Genomic DNA, 16,594 nt, shown 5'->3' on the forward strand with positions numbered 1-16,594 from the left:
TAATGACGGCCTGGCATCTTGCAGGGTCGGTGTTCGATCCCCCGATAGACCAAGTGCTTGGGTACTATTCCTTCAATCTGTGGTAAGCCAGTAAACCAGTAAGTAAGCCAGTAAGAGAACTAGCTGCCCTAGACTATATGAAGGGAAGTACAGTGTGTGTCAAGAACTAGCTGCCCTAGACTATATGAAGGGGAGTACAGTGTGTGTCAAGAACTAGCTGCCCTAGACTATATGAAGGGGAGTACAGTGTGTGTCAAGAACTAGCTGCCCTAGACTATATGAAGGGGAGTACAGAGTGTGTCAAGAACTAGCTGCCCTAGACTATATGAAGGGGAGTACAGAGTGTGTCAAGAACTAGCTGCCCTAGACTATATGAAGGGGAGTACAGAGTGTGTCAAGAACTAGCTGCCCTAGACTATATGAAGGGGAGTACAGTGTGTGTCAAGAACTAGCTGCCCTAGACTATATGAAGGGGAGTACAGTGTGTGTCAAGAACTAGCTGCCCTAGACTATATGAAGGGGAGTACAGAGTGTGTCAAGAACTAGCTGCCCTAGACTATATGAAGGGGAGTACAGAGTGTGTCAAGAACTAGCTGTCCTAGACTATATGAAGGGGAGTACAGTGTGTCAAGAACTAGCTGCCCTAGACTATATGAAGGGGAGTACAGTGTGTGTCAAGAACTAGCTGCCCTAGACTATATGAAGGGGAGTACAGTGTGTGTCAAGAACTAGCTGCCCTAGACTATATGAAGGGGAGTACAGTGTGTGTCAAGAACTAGCTGCCCTAGACTATATGAAGGGGAGTACAGTGTGTGTCAAGAACTAGCTGCCCTAGACTATATGAAGGGGAGTACAGTGTGTGTCAAGAACTAGCTACATGATACTAGAAATCCCCATCACACAGGATAGCTTGTCATACAGGGCCATGTGTCCAATAGTCTGCACTGGCAAATTTTGGGTACATTATGAGGATATCTTCAAGAACACGAGAGGTAATAAAGTAATTGCAAAGATCCAGGTACCTCATGCCAACGGGTCTAAATGGTCTAATAACTGGGCATTCGGTGATGTAGTGCGGGAAATCATGCCGCAGTTCCTGCTTACAGAGTTTGCACCTAGAGTGCTCAGGATTGGGAGATCCGTCACCTGTAGCCACCTGCCCCAGGAAACGGTAACCCAACCTGATCCTGGCAACCACTGTGTCGCACAGTCTGGTCGACGTTTTGTGCTGCCCATAAACACAAACCGGCCGTCGGATCTAAACAAATCATAGGTGTTTTTATACTGGTGCTTTCAGGTCGTTGAGAGTTGGGTAATATCTCCATTATCAGACCCGAGTGTTTGGAACGATACAGTTTTGACAACAAAGATGGGGGATACATAGACACTGCAGCATGTATCGCACAACTCTGTGCAGCAGCGTGGCCTCGTCCAGCCCCCTCCACGACACAGGAGACGACCACGCTACTTAACCATACCGAGGACACACCTCGTGTCGTTCAGACTCGGCCTTTATCTACCATCACGTTCGATTATAACTGCTAGTCAATTACGGCTCTGATTCCACGTCGAATTCGACCATCATTCTAGTTCAAGTTCGAACCCCTCCCCCCCCTCAGTCACGTCCAGCGCTCACGCCTCTACTGCAGATCCTGTTGTGAATGACAACAGAGGTAAACACAGTCAACAAAAGCCACTCTTCTGTCATCCAAGAGTCAGAGGAAAGCTTGAATTAACATAACAAGAGACAATGACACAAACCAGGACGAGGGAGTTTTACCTTCTCTCCCCCTCTATCCCCCCTCCTCCTCCCCCTCTATCCCCCCTCCCCCTCCCCCCCCACCCCTTCAAACAAAGCATCCTTGACACGGCAAAATTACGAACGTCACAGGAATTACAACAGTTCCCTTGCAGCTATGAGAAGGTGCGGGTCAAAGGTCCCACGACACAGCCCAAAGTCTGCACAAAGCGAGCCATCTCGTTGCCTCTTGAGAATGTGCGCCACCTCCACACACCCGTGTTGAGCTAACAAGACCCACACAAGGTGCACGTGTCGGCCAAACACTGTCACCAGATCCTGACAACATGTTGACCGACACTTGTCAACGCCACCTCATGATTTTCATATATTACAGCAAGCAATCACAGGAAATCCCAGAATAGTTACAAATGTATATTACAGCTCGAAATATACCCACCACCAGCCAGTAAGCTACAGGAGTGGCCCACCACCGGCCAGTAAGATACAGGAGTAGCCCACCACCGGCCAGTAAGACACAGGAGTGGCCCACCACCGGCCAGTAAGCTACAGGAGTGGCCCACCACCGGCCAGTAAGATACAGGAGTAGCCCACCACCGGCCAGTAAGACACAGGAGTGGCCCACCACCGGCCAGTAAGACACAGGAGTGGCCCACCACCGGCCAGTAAGCTACAGGAGTGGCCCACCACCGGCCAGTAAGATACAGGAGTGGCCCACCACCGGCCAGTAAGACACAGGAGTGGCCCACCACCGGCCAGTAAGACACAGGAGTGGCCCACCACCGGCCAGTAAGACACAGGAGTGGCCCACCACCGGCCAGTAAGCTACAGGAGTGGCCCACCACCGGCCAGTAAGATACAGGAGTAGCCCACCACCGGCCAGTAAGACACAGGAGTGGCCCACCACCGGCCAGTAAGACACAGGAGTGGCCCACCACCGGCCAGTAAGACACAGGAGTGGCCCACCACTGGTCAGTAAGACACAGGAGTGGCCCACCACCGGCCAGTAAGACACAGGAGTGGCCCACCACCGGCCAGTGTGGAGGATGACTGGACAGATTCAGCAGCTCTGAGCCTCTATATGGTCGTGGGTCGTACTAACCTTCCCTCCAACGGCTGCCACAGTGGATAGTTGCAAGCCCAGAATAGGGAGGGAGAGGGAGCGAGGGAGGGTGGGAAAGGAAGGGGGAGGGAGGGAGAGAAGGAGGGAGGGAAGGAGAGAGACACACAGACAGAAACACAAAACACCCACGGAAATCGTCAACACAAATTCACCTCAAGATTTTGCTTGTTGGCCAGGGTCTGGTCGGAGACCGGGCCGCGGGGACGTTGATTCCCGAAATCAACGCAAGGTAACCCGCAAGGTAACGCATGATTGCTCTTGGAAAATCTTAGAATTGCCTCACCAAACACAGATGACACGCAAGATGGTCTCTCTCTCTCTCTCTCTCTCTCTCTCAACTGATTCAGCTAAGACAAGCAAGAAATAAGTAACACACAGAGGGGCAGCCAGAGGCTTAGGGCCCGCGCAGGAATATGCTGAGTATGAGATTATGAGCGTAACAGTTACCAGGGCCCCTGCTTCCAGGGGCCCTCATGCTTCCCGGGGCCCCTGGTTCACTGGAGCCTACCTGTTCCTTGGTTCATGTGACGGGAGGGAGGGTAAGGGGAAGGTAAAGGGGAAAGGAACGGAGTAAGATCAATAGCCCACCTGCCCTCTCCCCCTCCCTCACACCTGTAATAATGACCATCGTTCTCCATTACTTTCTCCTGCGCTGCCCTAATGGCTTTAATGGTTGCCTTCCAGGTTGTCTCAGGTGGCCCTCTCCCCTCACCTCACCTTCCCTCACCTCCCCTCACCTTCCCTCACCTCCCCTTGCTTGCATTCAGTACTAACAGCCTTCCCGTTACTCTGTAATGGTTCCCCTTCTGTGGAGACTGTCCCGCCTCCTCCAGTGGTCGAGTGACTTGAACTACTAACCCTCCACCCCCACAACATAAGGGGAGGCTGACCCCACAACATCAGGGGAGGCTGACCCCCCCCCCACAACATCAGGGGAGACTGACCCCCCACAACATCAGGGGAGGCTGACCCCCCACATCAGGGGAGGCTGACCCTCCCGCCCCCCACAACATCAGGGGAAGGTCACCCCCCCCACAACTGGCATCAACCACATATGTCACGTTCAGAATGTGTAAATATCATAGTAGTTGTCACCTCGCCCCCCGTCAAGGTCGCCAGCGAGACGACAATCTTGTTGTTATAGATTCAGCTACTCGGAACAAGTTCCAAGTAGCACGGGCTACGGTGAGCCCGTAGTGGACTTACCTGGCACAGGAGCGGGGCTGTGTAAAAGATATCCACAGTGGGTTATACAGTCACCGGTGTCAGGACGCTGAGGCCTCACCATCACCCAGTAATTTAGAGACCTCGCGAGACCAGAGGATTGTTACGCTTTACAAGATAATTACAAGCAATAACTCAGCGTGGGGGGGGGGGAGGATAGTTAGCGGCCCTCCCAAGGCGCAGGAGACCTTCCGCCTCTCAGTTACTCATCAACAAGAACTAGCGAGTAATTAACGCGACCTGATAAAAAGCAACTTGTCCGTTCCTTACCGGGAAAGCAACACGGAACAAGTTACTCACCGCTGTTCCTTCCTGCGCATGACAAGCCGCTGCTGGAATAGAGGAAAGGTGCCCCCCCCCCCCTCACATCACTCGGGAGCCTGTGCACGTCCTTGCTCCCTTGCACAGTTGATAAATATTGGATTGAATTGCAGATCTGAGCGGTGACGTGAGCGCCATTTGTGGCCCTCAGTGCCATCAGTAGTCCAGAGCCAACAGCGCCATTACCACAAAAGTTGCATCATGACACTCGTCTTATCCCTGATTGGTTTAAATGATCCTTAGTATTCCCAACAGTTGTGACCCGACTCAACATCACCCCCCCCCTCCCCCCCAACCCCCCCCCTCCCCCTCCCTCGCCAGGAAGGGTGAGCAGGAATATAAAATCCGGATCAATACCCGGATTGGTTTAATAAGACACGGTTGTTGTTGACCAGCCTGCCTTAGAGAGAGAGAGAGAGAGAGAGAGAGAGAGAGAGAGAGAGAGAGAGACAGAGAGAGACAGAGACAGAGACAGAGACAGACAGAGACAGACACAGACAGAGACAGACAGAGACAGACAGAGACAGACAGAGACAGACAGAGACAGACAGAGACAGACAGAGAGAGAGAGAGAGAGACAGAGACAAAGTGAGGATATAGAAGGATAGTCACTTTCTCAAAACATTCTTCCTCCTCCTGCCATTGAGCACCTCCCCCTTCCCCCAGAACACCTCCCCCCTAAACACTAGCGCATGCTGTAAACGACAAGACGAGTAGGAGGGGGACGACGAGGAGGAGGACGAGGGAGGTAGTGGTGACTAACCCATCCAGTAGATTAAAAAGCAGATACAGGCCAGCGGGGAAGGAATAGTTTCACCTGACTCCTGATAACTAGCGGACGAGGCCTGGGTCCTAGACGTCCCCCCCCCCCCACACACACAGGGACGTTAGAAAGAACTTTTTCAGTATCAGAGTAGTTAACAGGTGAAATGCATTAGGCAGTGATGTGGTGGAGGCTGACTCCATACACAGTTTCAAGTGTACATATGATAGAGCCCAGGAGGCTCAGGAATCTGTACACCAGTTGATTGACAGTTGAGAGGCGGGACCAAAGAGCCAGAGCTCAACCCCCATAAGCACAAATAGGCGAGTACAAATGAGTACACACACACACAGGCAGGGTACTCCAGCAGTACACACACACACACACACACACACACACACACACACACACACACACACACACACACACACACACACACACACACACACACACACACACTCCCTCACTGCAAGAAAACCGACTGTAAACAAACAATTTAGTGTTTACACATAACCAAGCCAGTATACCAAGCCTAGCCTAGGCCTATAACTATAATAAAAACAATATTAAATCACACTTTAAAAAAGACACCATTTGGAGTATTATTACACTATACGGAATAGAACAATTGTCTCCATAGTCCTCAGTCACAACCTGGACGAGGATTGGTTGATTCGCGCCTTTGTACCCAGCAGTAATCGGGCATCTGGATATAAAACAAGTGGCAGATGATGGTGGTTCTGGGGAACCATGGCGCTCAATATCCTAACCGGTTCTAGAACCTGGTTTAAAGCCTACACCCGTCTACAGCCTAAATAAATGGTGATTATCACTATGCAGTGTTTTGGGGATGAGAGCAGAGAGTGAAATTATTAGAACTGAATATGTTAGATTTGCTTAAGACTGGCTAATATAGGTTAGAAATGGTCAGGCCAGCATCATGTTACGATAAGTTTAGTTTGGGTTGGTTAGGTCTGGATAGGTTAGGTTGGGAGAGCCCATGTTTGGATAGGTTAGGTTGGGAGAGCCCGTGTTTGGATAGGTTAGGTTGGGAGAGCCCATGTTTGGATAGGTTAGGTTGGGAGAGCCCATGTTTGGATAGGTTAGCTTGGGAAAGCCCGTGTTTGGATAGGTTAGGTTGGGAGAGCCCATGTTTGGATAGGTTAGGTTGGGAGAGCCCATGTTTGGATAGGTTAGGTTGAGAGAGCCCATGTTTGGATAGGTTAGGTTGGGAGAGCCCATGTTTGGATAGGTTAGGTTGAGAGAGCCCGTGTTTGGATAGGTTAGGTTGGGAGAGCCCATGTTTGGATAGGTTAGGTTGAGAGAGCCCGTGTTTGGATAGGTTAGGTTGGGAGAGCCCATGTTTGGATAGGTTAGGTTGGGAGAGCCCGTGTTTGGATAGGTTAGGTTGGGAGAGCCCATGTTTGGATAGGTTAGGTTGGGAGAGCCCATGTTTGGATAGGTTAGCTTGGGAAAGCCCGTGTTTGGATAGGTTAGGTTGGGAGAGCCCATGTTTGGATAGGTTAGGTTGGGAGAGCCCACGTTTGGATAGGTTAGGTTGAGAGAGCCCATGTTTGGATAGGTTAGGTTGGGAGAGCCCATGTTTGGATAGGTTAGGTTGAGAGAGCCCGTGTTTGGATAGGTTAGGTTGGGAGAGCCCATGTTTGGATAGGTTAGGTTGGGAGAGCCCGTGTTTGGATAGGTTAGGTTGGGAGAGCCCATGTTTGGATAGGTTAGGTTGGGAGAGCCCATGTTTGGATAGGTTAGCTTGGGAAAGCCCGTGTTTGGATAGGTTAGGTTGGGAGAGCCCATGTTTGGATAGGTTAGGTTGAGAAAGCCCATGTTTGGAGAGGTTAGGTTGAGAAAGCCCATGTTTGGATAGGTTAGGTTGAGAAAGCCCATGTTTGGATAGGTTAGGTTGAGAAAGCCCATGTTTGGATAGGTTAGGTTGAGAAAGCCCATGTTTGGATAGGTTAGGTTGAGAAAGCCCATGTTTGGATAGGTTAGGTTGAGAAAGCCCATGTTTGGATAGGTTAGGTTGAGAAAGCCCATGTTTGGATAGGTTAGGTTGAGAAAGCCCATGTTTGGATAGGTTAGGTTGAGAAAGCCCATGTTTGGATAGGTTAGGTTGGGCAACGGAAATGTGGGGTACGCAGACCTTAAACTGAAATAGTAATTATATTTTCCCTACATATTAATATGTCTGAAGAATGCAGCACAAGTACGGCAGGTTTGACAACGCGGAGACTGCTAGACCCTCAACGCCAGCACAGGTGTATCAAGGAGCCCAGGTAACTCGCACAAGAGGTACACTTAAGGTGTAGGGAAGGACTGTAGCCTGAAAAGTGTTGTGGGGGGGGGGGGCAAGGGGGACCACGGGGGGGGGGGCCTCGGGGTCTAGTAGCGATTTTGGAGACAATGAGCGAAGTTTAGGTTATAATTTTGTATCAACTTTTCTGGATTCTTTGATTTAATTTGTAACTTCCGGCGAGAGGCCGGCTACCTCACCTCACCCAGAGGAGGAGTGATAGTGAGGGGGAGGGAGGGGGGGGAGGGGGGGGAGGGGGAGGGAGAGAGAGAGAGAGAGAGAGAGAGAGAGAGAGAGAGAGAGAGAGAGAGAGAGAGAGAGAGAGAGAGAGAGAGAGAGAGAGAGAGAGAGAGAGAGAGAGAAAGAGAAAGGAAGGGGAGAAGGGGGAAGAGGCTACTTATCATGTGAGCTTCCGGGTCCGGTGCTGCCCTTCCTTCCTTTCCTCTGTTCCAACCATTCCATTACCATCATATCTCCCCCCCCCCCCCGTCACAGAGTCCCGGATCAATAGCCAAGACCGCCTAAACTCTGCAATATCACCACCAACTACACAGAGTTCACTCTAATCACAGGCACCAAAACTCAGTCATCTCTCTCTCTTTGATTAACTATGTCCATCATTCTCTCTCTCTCTCTCTCTCTCTCTCTCTCTCTCTCTCTCTCTCTCTCTCTCTCTCTCTCTCTCTCTCTCTCTCTCCCTCTCTCCCTCCCCTTCCCCCCTCTCTCTATCACTCTCTCTCTCTCTCTCTCTCTCTCTCTCTCTCTCTCTCTCTCTCTCTCTCTCTCTCTCTCCCTCCCTCCCCTTCCCCCTCTCTCTCTCTCTCTCTCTCTCTCACACACAAGACGGAAAGGTGGGGAGAAAACCGCTGTAATAACCCGAGCTATTTTATACTTTAATAATTACAAATTCGTGATTGCGCCGCTCACTTGCTCAATATTGAATTCTTTCCCCATGGGAGCCGGTCGGCCGAGCGGACAGCACGCTGCACTTGTGATCCTGTGGTCCCGGGTTCGATCCCGGGCGCCGGCGAGAAACAATGGGCAGAGTTTCTTTCACCCTATGCCCCAGTTACCTAGCAGTAAAATAGGTACCTAGGTCAGCTGTCACGGGCTTCTTCCTGGGGGTGGAGGCCTGGTCTAGGACCGGGCCGCGGGGACACTAAAGCCCCGAAATCATCTCAAGATAACCTACTGGTCTGCCTGCTGGGGTGTGGCCCCCCATGGTCTGGGATGGTCATGGTCTGAGGGAGCCCTCTGACCTGATAACACGTGGCCCTCAGACCTGATAACACGTGGCCCTCAGACCTGATAACACGTGGCCCTCAGACCTGATAACACGTGGCCCTCAGACCTCATTTCACAAAGCCAGTTGTTGAAGTCACTCGCCACCTCCAAAACATTTATCTGCTTAGTAATTCAAAAAGTTTCCAGCGATTAAAGCGTGAAATGAAAATACTTTTTCAGAGCGGCAATAACGTGTGGGTGAGAACGTGTGACAGAGAAGTATAACATGAACACGGGGGATACACCCCGAGGCTCAGTACCGCTGGGTGCCGCAGCTGCAGGAAATGTTAGGTCGCTTCCTGGTAGACTACGTGTCTATCATGACGATAGAGGCTCGCTCCCCCTTGACCTCTTGGACACCACCTACGTGACAACACTCCCCCCTCCCTCCCCCCCTACACAAATAGCCACAGAATTAACGGATTATAAAATAATACTCTAAAATAAAACTGGCACTCAAGATTCCCCCAATAAACTGAGGAAATAAATTAAAACAAATATATAAATCTCCAATTTATAGGTATAGCCTCCAAGACTTCAAAAATAGTTTGTATGGTCCTACGTCATCGCTACTCTGTAAACAGACCTAAGACAACGACTCCTGGTTCATCCTTGACGTGGAGCGGACGTCTGTACACCAGCTCCGCCTCGGGGCGGCCGGATCGCCTCCCGTTTCGAGATTTTACCCATATGGTCTTGATAGTGCCGTCTGGCGTACATGTTCAACGGGCCGGATTGTTGCGACGCTTGGAGCACGTATTGCCTTGGGTCACAGAAGGGTTGATAATGTGAACGTTTTCTGGCTCGTTCTTCGGCGCGGGGTGACGGTGTCCGGCGCCGGGAGTGGGGGGGGGGGGGGCCTTGGTGGGTCTTGGTGGGTCCTGATGAGCTCCTGGTGGGTCCTGGTGGGCTCTCAGAGGTGGTGGGCGGCCGGGGACCACTGGATGGCGTTCTGCGTTTTAGAAGGGGGGAGTCGCATTTTTGCTTTGCTTCTCAGTGTTTTCTGTACTCTCCTAGTTGTGTTTGCGGGGGTTGAGCTCTGGCTCTTTGGTCCCGCCTCTCAACTGTCAATTAACGGATGTACAGATTCCTGAGCCTACTGGGCTCTATCATATCTACACTTGAAACTGTGTATCTGTGGGGCGGGGCCGCTGCTTGTCACCCTGAGGAACTCCTGGGGGCTCGCCAATCATCTGCCCATCACTGTGTTTCCGCAAGGCGCATTTGTTTCTCTCAACAGGCGACGTTCTTTTAGCCATTGGGATTTGCGATTTACCCCTTTAAGGGTACGGCGGGGTGCACCTGATCCCTCGATCGTCGTCGCCCCTAAACCCACAACCTAACCTAATCTATCCTATCCTAACCTAATGAAAATCAAAGACAACATTTTGTTTTCTATATGGTGCGCATGAGGTGTGTAGCGTGGCTATGACGTCGTATTCTTCATGCTGGTAGAGATTCTAGATCCTACTGGTTTATAGAAGTTTACTGAACAGCTTATAGCCAGTCAGGCACCGTGCACGCATGCGCAGTCTTCACCAACATCTGATGCTCATTTGTTTCAGAAACTCATGGCGCGGGAAGACTAGGGGTGCGGAAGTGGACTCTAAGCAGAATGGGGAGAAACAGGAAACAGAGAGGGTACCTTACAGTCAGACCTGGAGCACGGTGAGTGGAAACAGGTCAGCTGTGGGCACCAGGGCTGTACACACCCCACAAGCACGTCAGCTGTGTCCACCAGATGTGTCAATCAATTACTCCATTCACAGTAAGACTTAAAAACAAAATGATTCTATTTTAATTTTGATCTCAACAATTTTCCTAGAGATAATTAGTCACCGTTATCAATATTAGTATATATGAGAGAGAGAGAGAGAGAGAGAGAGATTGAGACAGAGAGGGGGGGGAGAAAAAATAACTTTCCAGTTCTTCAGTGAGCATGTGTGGGTTCTTCCGGCCATTGTCAAGCAATCAGCTGACCATCGGTGACCTGTCAGCCCAGCTGTGTTTGTAAACAAAAGTCAAGCCTAACCACTCCCACTCTCGCTTCATGTGCGCTTGTGCCTCTAATACACAAAAAAATACAATTCATCTCCGTGGATGTGACGCGCGGCAGACACAGGCAGCACCCTAAAGCACAAACACCCCCCCCCCCCAGCTATACACCTCCACACCCAGGATTCGTCAAGCATTTACGCAATCACTGACGAAACCTGTACATCTTTCATTAATCATGGCGAATTTCTTTACATTTATTAAACAGCTTGAGGCCCGAAGCACTACGAGGCTGTTTACAACAATAATAACCTCGGGTTGTGAAGTTTCCCAGCTCGTAAAATGATTAATAAATGTAAACAAAGCTGCTAGGATTAGGGAAACATCTAGTGTTTCGTGGGTAGTTGCGACCATGGTTGATGGATCCTTGCCTACGTATGGTTACGTAGGTCTTAAGACGCGGTTACAACTGGCTCTATGACGTAGCAACATAAGAGATCTCTAGTTGGGAAATATATTGTGGGTACGAGGCTATGTGGCGCGGCTACATAACTGTTCAGTTCCTGAACCGATTATGTGCCTCTGTAACCCTTTCACCCACGGGATGGGTATAGGGTGCATTATAAAGAAATTGAATTGAATACATAACTATGCGGCGCGGCTACATAACCCTATGTGGCGCAGTTATATAAAGCTACGTGGGGCGTATATTCATATTTTGGCGTAGCAACGATGAGTCCTATATCCATATAGTGTAGCAACCATTTGCCTGTATCCATATAGCATAGCACCTATAAAAATTTATCCTTAAAACATAGCAACCATGTTTAATTATATCTATACAGCATAGCAACAACGAGTCTGTATCCATATAACATGGCAACCATTAGCCTATATCCTGATAGCGACATATAGCAACCATGAACCTGTAAGCATTAGCATAGCAACCAAATAACCCAGCCACTATAATATGATAGTATTCTAACACCGAAGCCTAGCTTCCTATAGCAGCCAAACAGCCTAGCAACCAGGACGGGCTCCGGGTCCAAGTTAGGCCTATAGATCCCCTCTGCTCATGTTAATATATCAGCCTATATTATCAACTTCCATTATTATTATAGTGGTACATTCTGCTAGTATAGTGTCATTGATAATGTTAATGGCGGAGATATTCTTATCGTTTTTCGTGATTTGAGCTTCGCCGTAGGTAACACTCCAAGAATTTTCAACCTTGGAACTCTTACTTCTAAGGATGGATTGACGCTGAGTTACACCAGACGAGGCTTGAGTCGGCCCAACGGTTAACTGCCGCCAGGGTGTAAGTAGTTAGTTCCCACGGTGTATTGTATAGTCCCGCGTGGGGGCAGGAATCACTGCCCTCTCTCACTACATCAAGTCACACCGTCAAGACGCTGGGATACAGTTCACTGTAGTCCGCCCCAAGCGGGGGTCAGGAAGCACTGTATTCATAAGTCAGTTTATCGTCGCATTCCTAGACCAATGCAACATATTATGCAATAGCTTCATCTCTGTCATATTTATATTGCCACGCATCTCTCAGCCTGGTTCTGGCTGTATCAGTGCATATAATTCATGCCTTATACACAACAATAAATGTTTTAAAAGTATGCATAGCTTGAACAAATCTATCTGCATTACTTACCAGTGAATGGAGCAGCTAAATGTTCCTCCTCTGGGCGTGTTTATTGCACCAAAACTTTTAAATCCGTTTCCCCCACTCATGCAAGTGTTAACAGCCTATTAGGTTGTCAAAACACGCTCATCTCCAGTAGCATCACTCACACTTAACGACAGCACTTTTAATATAGGAGACTACAGGATATGCCCGTCCCAGCGGCGGGAGGTGAGGGAGGCGTCACTGACTGGTGGTGTGTGAGAGAGGAGCGTCACGCACCCTCCCTCTGCGACAGTCACTGGCGGACTGTCGGAGAGTCCGAGACGCTGTTCCTCCACCCTCCAGCTGCTGCTGCTGCTGCTCCAGCTGCTCACAAATGCTCCCCTATAACCCCGCGCTCCCAATGACCACAGCTGCTCTGATCATTTATTGATTGTTTTATTTATTTATATATACAAGTGTTCTTACATGCTTGTATAGCCACTAGCACGCATAGCGTTTCAGGCAAGTCCTTATTTCCTAATTTTCACACACACACACATTCCCAGGAAGCAGCCCGAAGCAGCTGTCTAATTCCCAGGTACCTATTTACTGCTAGGTGAACCGGAGCATCAGAGTGAAAGAAACTGCCCATTTGTTTCCACCTCGGCCGGGGATCGCACCTGGGCCCTTACGACTACGAACACCGAGCGCTGTCCACTCAGCCGTCAGGCCCCTCATGGGAAAAAAGGGGGGGGGCGCAAGAGCGATCACGCTTGCGGTCTCATGTCATAATAACAGAACTGTCACCGTACTTGAGTAGCCATATATATATAACGATAAAATGCTCGTTAGAGGTTGGAGACCAGACGCTTAGAGTTAGCCTCACACAACTTTCCAAGACGAATCAAGGGAGGAGGGGACAATCTGTGTGTGGCCCCGGTGGCACACTACACAGAAATCTCGGCATGTGTAACGACCCCCTGCATTTATCACGATCTAAAATAATATTAAGGGAGAGGGTTGTATTTTTCATAGAAGATGGAAGGGAAAGAGGGGGGTGGGGAGGGAGAGGGGTGAGAGACCCGGGCACAGCCGGGTATCTCATCTAGTCACTGGCCCAACAGCCATGACCAAACTGTCGACCGCTCCTCTCCCTGATCACGGGGAAGCCTAACGCCTGGATCAATACACTTCAGACCCATTCAGTCTGGATTATATATATATACACGCCTTTATCAACCAAGCCTTCTACCGTAATAATAATAATATTGATAATAATCAGTAATATTTATTTAGGGAAAAGTACATACAAAATGAGTTACAATCAGAATGTCGGAGTTCTAGACAACAAGTAAATACTCTTCCTAAAGCCACTAACAGACACAGCGTTTCCCGCATCAATCTTAGTCAATATGATATCTAGCTAAGCAAATAACCTAGCATAACCTCGCCTCAATATAGAGGTGTTCTTTATGTCCTACTTTATGTTCTACTTACAAAATCAAAACTCCTACGTTACATCTTGATTTAATATCACAGTAGACTCATCATGTGAAGTAAATAGTTCATATCCCGACCGGAGAACGGGTTGTTTTTATAGACTGATATTAGGTTTCGTTTGTCGACTCTCACTCGTCGATAAATGGAAGTGAACATTTGGCTGGTGCTACGAGTACAGTACAGAGGTTACTTACAAACACCACAAGTATACACGCACTTAAACAAAGCAACAACTGGTGTAACATCCTCGGGGGAACTAGCGATACAACGCATTAAGAACCAATTGGCTTTCTCCTCTCCCCTAACCTGTGCACTAAGTGTTATTCAGCGCGCGGTCTTCATTACAATAATAGTGCGCGGCCCCTCATTTCTGCCCACTGACATCACCACTCCTTCCGTTGCAAATCTTACTTCACATTCACAAATGAAACTTAATGCAGCATTCTTTTCGAATCACGGCGAGAGCAGTCACGGGGTGACATCTTAGAGGAGAGCTACTCATGTCGTGATGAGCAGTGATGAGGGTTCAAACTTACGTCCGAAAGCATCAAGGCGCGTCTGGGATCCTCCCGGACGTAGGTTCGACCCTCGTCACGGCCCTTGTGAATTTGTTCATTTGATGCTATCACGCTATTGTGATTTCTGTGTGTAATTACGTCAATAAAATCACGATGAAAGCATTTCTACGAAGCCAAACAGCTTGTTGAAGGCTGATTACAACTCAAGAAGAGAAGATGGGCTCCAGGCAAGGGGTTCGTGGTCCCGGGTTCGATCCCGCGCGCCGGAGAGAAACAATGGCCAGAGTTTCTTTCACCCTGATGCCCCTGTTACCAAGCAATAAATAGGCACCTGGGAGTTAGTCAGCTGTCACGGGCTGCTTCCTGGGGGTGGAGGCCTGGTCGAGGACCGGGCCGCGGGGACACTAAAGCCCCGAAATCATCTCAATATAACCTCAAGAAAGGGCGCCAAACCGGACCGTCCGGCGCCTCGCTACAAGATTATCAGTACAAATATGATCAACAGCCAGTAACAATTCTACTGCTGTGTAGTTATACAATAGTTAACTAAAACCAAGAGTAACTACACCTCCTAAGTGTAGTCAACAACACCTAAGTGTAGCGACAACACCTCCTAAGTGTAGTCAACAACACCTCCTAAGTGTAGTCAACTACACCTCCTAAGTGTAGTCAACAACACCTCCTAAGTGTAGTCAACAACACCTCCTAAGTGTAGTCAACTACACCTCCTAAGTGTAGTCAACAACACCTCCTAAGTGTAGTCAACAACACCTCCTAAGTGTAGTCAACAACACCTCCTAAGTGTAGTCAACAACACCTCCTAAGTGTAGTCAACAACACCTCCTAAGTGTAGTCAACAACACCTCCTAAGTGTAGCGACAACACCTCCTAAGTGTAGTCAACTACACCTCCTAAGTGTAGTCAACAACACCTCCTAAGTGTAGTCAACAACACCTCCTAAGTGTAGCGACAACACCTCCTAAGTGTAGTCAACAACACCTAAGTGTAGCGACAACACCTCCTAAGTGTAGTCAACTACACCTCCTAAGTGTAGTCAACAACACCTCCTAAGTGTAGTCAACAACACCTCCTAAGTGTAGCGACAACACCTCCTAAGTGTAGTCAACAACACCTCCTAAGTGTAGTCAACAACACCTCCTAAGTGTAGTCAACAACACCTCCTAAGTGTAGCGACAACACCTCCTAAGTGTAGTCAACAACACCTCCTAAGTGTAGTCAACAACACCTCCTAAGTGTAGTCAACAACACCTCCTAAGTGTAGCGACAACACCTCCTAAGTGTAGCGACAACACCTCCTAAGTGTAGTCAACAACACCTCCTAAGTGTAGTCAACAACACCTCCTAAGTGTAGCGACAACACCTCCTAAGTGTAGTCAACTACACCTCCTAAGTGTAGTCAACAACACCTCCTAAGTGTAGTCAACAACACCTCCTAAGTGTAGTCAACAACACCTCCTAAGTGTAGCGACAACACCTCCTAAGTGTAGTCAACTACACCTCCTAAGTGTAGTCAACAACACCTCCTAAGTGTAGTCAACTAGTCAACAACACCTCCTAAGTGTAGCGACAACACCTCCTAAGTGTAGTCAACAACACCTCCTAAGCGTAGTCAACAACACCTCCTAAGTGTAGTCAACAACACCTCCTAAGTGTAGTCAACAACACCTCCTAAGTGTAGCGACAACACCTCCTAAGTGTAGTCAACTACACCTCCTAAGTGTAGTCAACTACACCTCCTAAGTGTAGTCAACAACACCTCCTAAGTGTAGTCAACAACACCTCCTAAGTGTAGTCAACAACACCTCCTAAGTGTAGTCAACTACACCTCCTAAGTGTAGTCAACTACACCTCCTAAGTGTAGTCAACAACACCTCCTAAGTGTAGTCAACAACACCTCCTAAGTGTAGTCAACTACACCTCCTAAGTGTAGTCAACAACACCTCCTAAGTGTAGTCAACAACACCTCCTAAGTGTAGTCAACTACACCTCCTAAGTGTAGTCAACAACACCTCCTAAGTGTAGTCAACAACACCTCCTAAGTGTAGTCAACTACACCTCCTAAGTGTAGTCAACAACACCTCCTAAGTGTAGTCAACAACACCTCCTAAGTGTAGTCAACTACACCTCCTAAGTGTAGTCAACAACACCTCCTAAGTGTAG

The 16,594-nt window shown here is 48.9% G+C and overlaps 1 protein-coding gene across 1 annotated transcript in view; it reads right to left on the reverse strand.

Moving 5' to 3' along the window:
• The window catches only part of LOC123745338 (uncharacterized), a 45,927-nt gene extending 33,181 nt beyond the window's left edge, over positions 1 to 12,746 (reverse strand). Inside the window, 1 exon segment of the mRNA XM_069300500.1 lies at positions 12,441 to 12,746. The gene's annotated coding sequence lies outside the window, so the exon portion shown is untranslated.
• Between the last annotated feature and the right edge of the window lie 3,848 nt (positions 12,747 to 16,594).

The sequence above is a fragment of the Procambarus clarkii genome, chromosome 44 (assembly GCF_040958095.1).
Source record: "Procambarus clarkii isolate CNS0578487 chromosome 44, FALCON_Pclarkii_2.0, whole genome shotgun sequence".
In the NCBI taxonomy this organism is placed as follows: domain Eukaryota; kingdom Metazoa; phylum Arthropoda; class Malacostraca; order Decapoda; family Cambaridae; genus Procambarus; species Procambarus clarkii.